The sequence below is a fragment of the Pimephales promelas genome, chromosome 16, assembly GCF_988280905.1.
Source record: "Pimephales promelas chromosome 16, fPimPro1.hap1.1, whole genome shotgun sequence".
Taxonomy (NCBI): Eukaryota; Metazoa; Chordata; class Actinopteri; order Cypriniformes; family Leuciscidae; genus Pimephales; species Pimephales promelas.
The window spans coordinates 9,764,360-9,771,727 of record NC_142784.1 but is presented as its reverse complement, the minus strand read 5'-3'; positions in this window follow the sequence as shown (position 1 = coordinate 9,771,727).

Genomic DNA, 7,368 nt, shown 5'->3' with positions numbered 1-7,368 from the left:
AATATGATCTAAAAGCTGCTGAATTTGCTGTCGTGGCAGGTGAACTTTCTCATTGTATCTATTGTATTGTATCTATAATTGTATCTTCTGACATGGTAGCCATGGGACTAAAATTTCAGCTAATAAAATAGTGCACATACACTAAATGGCTTCGTGGATGGTGCAGTCTTTGATTTAGCACAACTATCGCTGCCACCAGTTTGACCAAATCCCCCCCCCCCAGGCATTCTCTTTAAATAGACGAATTAGCCTTTACTTTCGAATGGTTTGCCAGCTGATGTACCTTTGGATAATATAATGAAAAAGCTAACAGCAATCAGTGTGATGATAATTTTATTGTTTGCATGAAAACACTTGAATTAGCCTAATTGAACACTGTGTCTATTCAATTTGGCAACAATACAAGATGGCCGGCCGTCGGCAGCGTCGGGCAGATCCAGGTGCGTTTTTGCGCACTAAACCTGTGATTTATCAAACTTCCGATGGTCTAACAATCGTGGAAGATGAACTGTTAAACTTTCTCCTGATTAAGTCGAGAACTCTGGACCAAGATAACATCATTAAGTTGGTTAAATCTAGCTTCAGTCAACAACGCATTGAAGACTCGAAGGCTGTGATGGCAGAGTTGTTTCCTGACAACAAACGCTGGTTCTCCCACAGAGGAGAAAAGAAAGATGAACTGTACATCAAAATGTGCCTGGCTGTCTTCAAAGAGAACGTGGAGTTGCCTAGATTTGTCTCGCACTACATTGACGAACTGCCTCCCGTCTCATTCAAGCATGTGGATGTCTCTGTGCTACTGGGGCGGATTATGCAACTAAACGGTGACATTGAACTTCTGCGGATGTCAATTACCTCGCAGGCGACTGCTTGTGAAAAACTGCTGGGGATATCAGACTCCCTCGCTCAACGACTGGCGGCGGTGGAAAATCCTAAAATCAGTGGGGTGGTGAGCAGTGGGAGTGCTGACTTCCCCACTGCAGGTCAGCCGGCAGTGTCTACTCCTCATTGGCCTGACGACGAGGATCCACGGCGTAATAAAGATCCACGACCAAGTAGGCCTGTGGCTCAGACGGAGACGGATATGCCAGAGGATATTTTTCCTATGGTCAAAACCCCACAGCGGGAGGGACCAACTAGAGGTGCATCAGCCTTGTTGGCCTCTGCAGGCGAGGGAAAAATGGACCAGGAAACGGCTGAGAAAAATAGTTGGAGTACTGTGGTGAAAAAGGGCCGCAAACGGTCTGTAAAAACTTATGAAGGGAAACGGAACACACGAAAGATGACTGGTATCACTGGGACCGCGGTGATTAACAACGATGATCTGTCAACTGTGGGCACGAAGATGGTCAGTGTCTTTGCCACTAAATTTAACGCGAACCTTGAAGCTGATACTCTGCGTCTTTTTCTTCAAGAGCAGATGAAGCGTGAGGTGAAGTGTAGGAAAATAGATATCCCTAACAGCAGATTCAGCTCCTTCTGTGTCACAGCAGAATGGAACGAGTGGAAGGAAATGTACAACCCTGTGTTTTGGCCTGCTGGGTCAGTCATCCGACGTTACTTCGAGCCCCGACGTGCCAAAGGGGTAGGCGGGGCGAATCTACCCAAGTCAACCGGAGAGCAGGTGCTCTCCCATGGAGCACACACGGGTCCGTCGGTCCCTTCACCGATTGCGCGAACCAGCGGCTCCGCTGGGATTGACAAAAGTGCAAAAATGCGTGTGGTGTCTTACAACTCTCGTGGCCTCCGAGTTGGTCACACGGCAGCTGACAAGGCCAGGCGCCTTGTTGTTGACGCTTTGCTGGGTGACAGTGATGTGCTGTGCATTCAGGAGAGCTGGCTGGCCAAACAAGACTTGGACAAACTAAATGACTTGCACCCCGACTTCCATGGTGCTGGTGAATCAACTACTGACCTCAGCACCAAGATCGTAAAAGGTAGGATTGCTGGAGGTGTGGCGATCTTGTGGAATGTAAAATATGACTCTATGGTGAAAATTGTGCGTCTCAACGTGGACTGGGCCATTGGCTTAGAATTTAATTTTAATGGAAAATTTTTTATTATTCTTAATGTATATACACCCTATCAATCATATGATCATGTGGATGAATATGTTAGCAGGCTTGCTTGTATTCAGTCTTTCATTGAAGACAACAGCTCAACATGTATTTATGTCTTAGGTGATTTTAATGCTGACTTGGCAAACAGCAAGTCTTTGTTTTATAAACATTTGATGAGATTTTCCAAAGATAGTAACCTTGTCATCTCCAGTAAAACATTTCTGCCTGACACTAGTTATACATACATTAGTGAAGCTTGGAATACCACTTCATGGTTAGACCATGTTTTATCTACTGCTGATGCTCATGCCTCCTTACAAAGCATTGAGATATGTTATGGATTAGCTACCACTGACCACATTCCTATAGCTATGGTGTTGAATGTGCAAAAGGTCCCTAAGGTAGTTAAAAATGAAGAGGCTTATGAGGCCAAAATAAATTGGGGGAAACTATCTGAGGGTGATGTACTTAAATACTGTTTTAATTCTGATGCTGCTTTGAGTAAATTGCAGCTACCTATGACAGCCATTTGGTGCACTGATATGAATTGCGGGGACACTTCTCACAGGAATGGTTTATGTGAAATGTATAATGACATATTGAAAGCCTTAATTGAGGCTAGTGGGTCCTTATTCACGCAGACCAGGAAAACCAGGAATATAAAGCCTGGGTGGAATAATTTTGTTGCAAACCATCATACTGAAGCCAATATGGCTTATAAAGCCTGGGTTTTAGCTGGTCGGCCCAGACAGGGACCTGAGCTTGAGCATAAAAAGAAAATGAATGCCAAATATAAATATGCATTGCGGTATATAACTAAGCATGAGCAGGCGCTAAGTGCTTCCTCAATGGCTGACTACTTGCTTAAAAATAACATAACTAATTTCTGGAATGAGGTGAAAACCCTTAATAGAACCAAGACCGCTCTCCCATGTAACATTGAGGGGGTGACTGCACCAGAGGACATTGTTGACCTCTGGAGGCAGCATTATTCAGCGTTATTCAACTGTATAAAGAGTGAGCCTTATGATGTTGGTGTGATAGAGGACAAATATATCTATTTTCATCCAAATGAAGTTGTTAAGGCCATAGGGCAACTTGCCGATAGAAAAGCTTGTGGCATGGATAACATTACATCTGAGCACTTAAAGCTAGCTGGCCCCAGGTTAGCAGTGCTACTGTCTATTTGTTTCTCTGGGCTGGTGTGCCATGGAATATTGCCTGATTCCATGATGTCAGTCATTCTGATTCCAGTAATCAAGGACAAAGCTGGTAAGGTTGGTAGTATTGATAATTATAGACCGATAGCCCTTGCCAGCATTATCTCAAAAGTTCTTGAAAGTCTAATTCTTGACAAAATAAGTGACTGTTTATCCACCACTGACAATCAGTTTGGCTTTAAGCCCAAACATAGCACTGACCAATGTATCTATGCACTGAAAGAGGCTGTTGAGGCATATAGAAGTCAGGGCTCTACTATGCTTTTAGGTTTTATTGATGCATCCAAGGCGTTTGACCACATTAATCATTTCAAATTGTTTAATAAACTCATGTACAGGGATGTCCCCAGCAGCCTGGTACGAATATTAGCCTATTGGTACTCTAACCAAGGTGTGCGGGTTAAATGGGGGAACACTCTATCTACATCTTTTTATGTTAGTAATGGGGTAAGGCAGGGGGGGATTTTATCTCCAGCCTTATTTAATGCCTACTTGGATGACCTGTCCAGGCAGTTGGGGACTTGCCAAACTGGCTGTATGGTTGGAGAAATGTTGATTAATCATTTCTTATATGCAGACGACCTTACCATTCTATCACCAAGCAGCAGTGGGTTCCAACAGCTACTGAATATCTGTTCTGATTATGGGGTAGAATTTGATATTAAATATAACGCAAAGAAAAGTGTGGTTATGATATGTAGAACAAAAGATGATTTAAATATTAAATTCCCTTCTTTCTATCTATCTGGAGAGGAGCTGGAAGTAGCTAATACCACAAAATATCTGGGGCACATCCTAACAGATACACTGGAGGATGATGCTGACATGAGCAGACAAAGGAGAGTGCTATATGTCCAAGCCAACATGCTGGCAAGGAAATTCCATCACTGCACTACAGATGTTAAAATCAACCTGTTTCGAACTTACTGCTCCCCTCTTTACACAGCTCCTCTCTGGATTAGATATAAGAAGGAGAGCCTGCTTAAGCTAAAAATAGCCTATAATGACTGTCTCAGGATTCTCCTGAAGAAAACAAGAAGTACCAGGGCAAGCCAGCTGTTCTGTAGGCTGGGTTTAACCACTTTCATGGCTTTGGTGAGAAATCTCACTTTCAAGTTTATGAGCAGGCTGGACCGATCCATGAATGAGCTTATTGTTCAGATAGCAGATCCAAGTCGTAGCTCCGTGAGGTACATGTCAAAAATATGGGATCACTGGTATCTATGCCTTCATTAGCTCTATTCTTCTGTTGTTGCTGTATTGAAGGGGTATATATGAATGTGAGATGTTTTATTGATTCTGTGTATAGTATTGTCTTCTGTGGGCCTTGAGCCTGAAACAAAGTTTATATAAAGTTTATATAATTTAAAATAATATTCGTATAGACTAAGATGTAAAGAAGCTTTTTGCTGTGGTGCCCACTAGCAGAGTGAACTGCCAACAGTGATAAGGTATAGATAAGAGTGCTCCAGACCAACCTTCCGAACGTATGATTAACAGAAGGTATACTAAGACGTTTCGGGAAACACGTATTAACGATAAGGTACAGCTTAAGGTGTAACTTAAGAATGATGTAGCGTTAAGAAGGTTTCTGGCAACTCAGCCCAGGTTTATATACTTTAGCAGAGCAATAGCTAATTTACTGATTGTGATGTTTTACCTATATCACAAACATCACTGCATACAAATAATGTCTTATAATGGGAACATTGATCTTGGAGTGAGTTTCATCCATAGACTGTAAAAAATATGGACGTAGTGTCCGTGACGTCACCCATAGGTTTCTGAAGAGCGTTTTTGAAGACTAAAGTGGGCGGGGCCGGCCGTCGCCATCTTGGCAGTGCGTCACCTCTCGTCACTACCGGATAAATTAAAATGGGCAAAGAGGCGTGACGCGGGTGGAGCTGAGGTGCTAATGCTATGCTACTGCCGCTGAATTGACAGCTGATTGAAAAAGTAAAGCCAATGGTTAAAGTTCATGTTTTGCCCTTCAAAATATTATAATAGTTAAGACGTAACTAAAAGTGAGACTATTTACTTTACTTTTTTATCAACTTTATTAATCTCACAAGGGGCAATAAGTTAAGAGCATGTATACAAATACATTAACACAGATCAAACACATTTCTCACAACATACAAGCAGTCAACTATGTGCATCGTGATGCATTATTATTCTGCTAGTTAAAAATGTATTAATTACTTACAATATTGCTCTAAGCTTGTGCATGACAGTGATTCAAGGCAAGCACACATGTCAGTCGGCATCTCACGTCAAGTTCGTAAAGAGCTTTAATTCAGTCCATTTTACAATCCGATTTTGGCCGCCTCTCAGTTTCTCAGATGGGTCAAACCAAAGATATTACTTCAGAACTTCAAGTAAATGATCTAGAAATCCACGCTCATTCAAGGGTGTGCAGCTATTGCATGGACGGAGAGAAAGCAATGAAATTATCAGACATCCATTAGTGCACGCGAGGGAAACAGCTGGAAACACGGCGCTGGTCGATCTCTCCATACTCAACACGACGGAATCCAACGGCGTGCACGGGCGAAGGTATAATACATGTATTAAATTGTATGAAATAATCCCGGAAAAAGCACAAACACAGCTGAGGGTGACGCTAACAGACAGCAGACAAACGACTAGCAGTGAAAGCGGCCGCAAGAATCCACCTGTCACTCAAGTGGCCACGCCCTTAATTATGCAGAACTTTAAGGCTAAAATATAATTTAAACAGATGAGTTGTAAAAAAATTCACCCCCCTCACAGTTGTCATGAAGGGAAAAATGAGCTCTATAGACCAAAGCCACTTTTTGCTCCAGGCTGTAAACATGTTTTTTTCTGCTGTAAAGTTGGGCATTTTAACATGGGGGAGATACAGATTTGACTCGCTTCTGCAGCCTGCCTCAAGCGGCCACTCGATAAATTGCAGTTTAATTCACTTCCGTATTGGCTTCAAGAGAGAGACGGGGAGGTTGCCGCTTGGTTTCATCGTGTTACTGTTGTAACCGAATGCTACAGGCTGTTTGAATGCTGAATGGAGAATAAGATGCGGCACATGCCATTGAAATGAATGGGTTTCAGAGCGCAGCGCGAGGACGTTTTGTGCCGCACACACTCGTTTCAGCTTGCGAGCCGGCCAAATAGTAACGCTACGTTTTGAGTGGATGACGCGCGCGAGACGCCGAAATGGATGCCCTAAGATTCTGAATGGAAAGTTTACTTTTAAAAAGTTGCCAAATTGTCCCATTGACAAGACCAAGTGATCTGTGTGTTTTGTCGCTGTGAACTGACCCATCATCATTGCAGCACGTCCAGTCTGAAATACTACTTGATGATGGCCAAGCACACACACACACACACACAGAGATGATGCAAATTCTCCACCCCCTGGTCAATATCTAGACCTCGTCAGTATTTCTTTCACCCTTTTATTGATAGACAGTGTTACATTGTGTGAGAGATTATATGTTAGTGAGAAATAGAGCACTATTCCAATGTTATTTTCAATAATATTAATAAAAAAAAAAACATTTGCACTTGTAACCCTTTTATTAACCCTGGGGGTTAACTTTAATGTTTCCCAAATAAAATAAGAACCTGGATTCCCGGCAGTTGAATGGTGAATTGGCCGGTATTTTTCCTTTAAATGAAAATTAATGTAAAGTAGCTTTCCTCTATACCAAATTCACAATACTTTTACAAAGATAATAAATTAAATAATTCTTATTTATAGCTTCCTAGGAATCTGAACCTTGTTAGATGAATTAACTTGCTAAACTCCAAAGAAATACCAAAATTCAAATTTTAAGGGAAAAAAAATAACAAATGTTTATTTTTTACATACAATAATCTATTGTAAAGGGGGGGGGGGGGGGGCACAGAACCGTTTTTCTATGAGGGAAAAATCACTTATACCCAATGGTATATTACGTATTCTTACAAATCACCTGTTCTGTCTCAGAACTATTTCTTGTCTCTCTTGTTTGTTCTTATACTTTAATTATTGCCTTTTTTCTACTTTGAAACACTTTCCTCAATCAAAATACAAGTCAAAACCCTCTTAGGTAACACTTTCCTCCAGA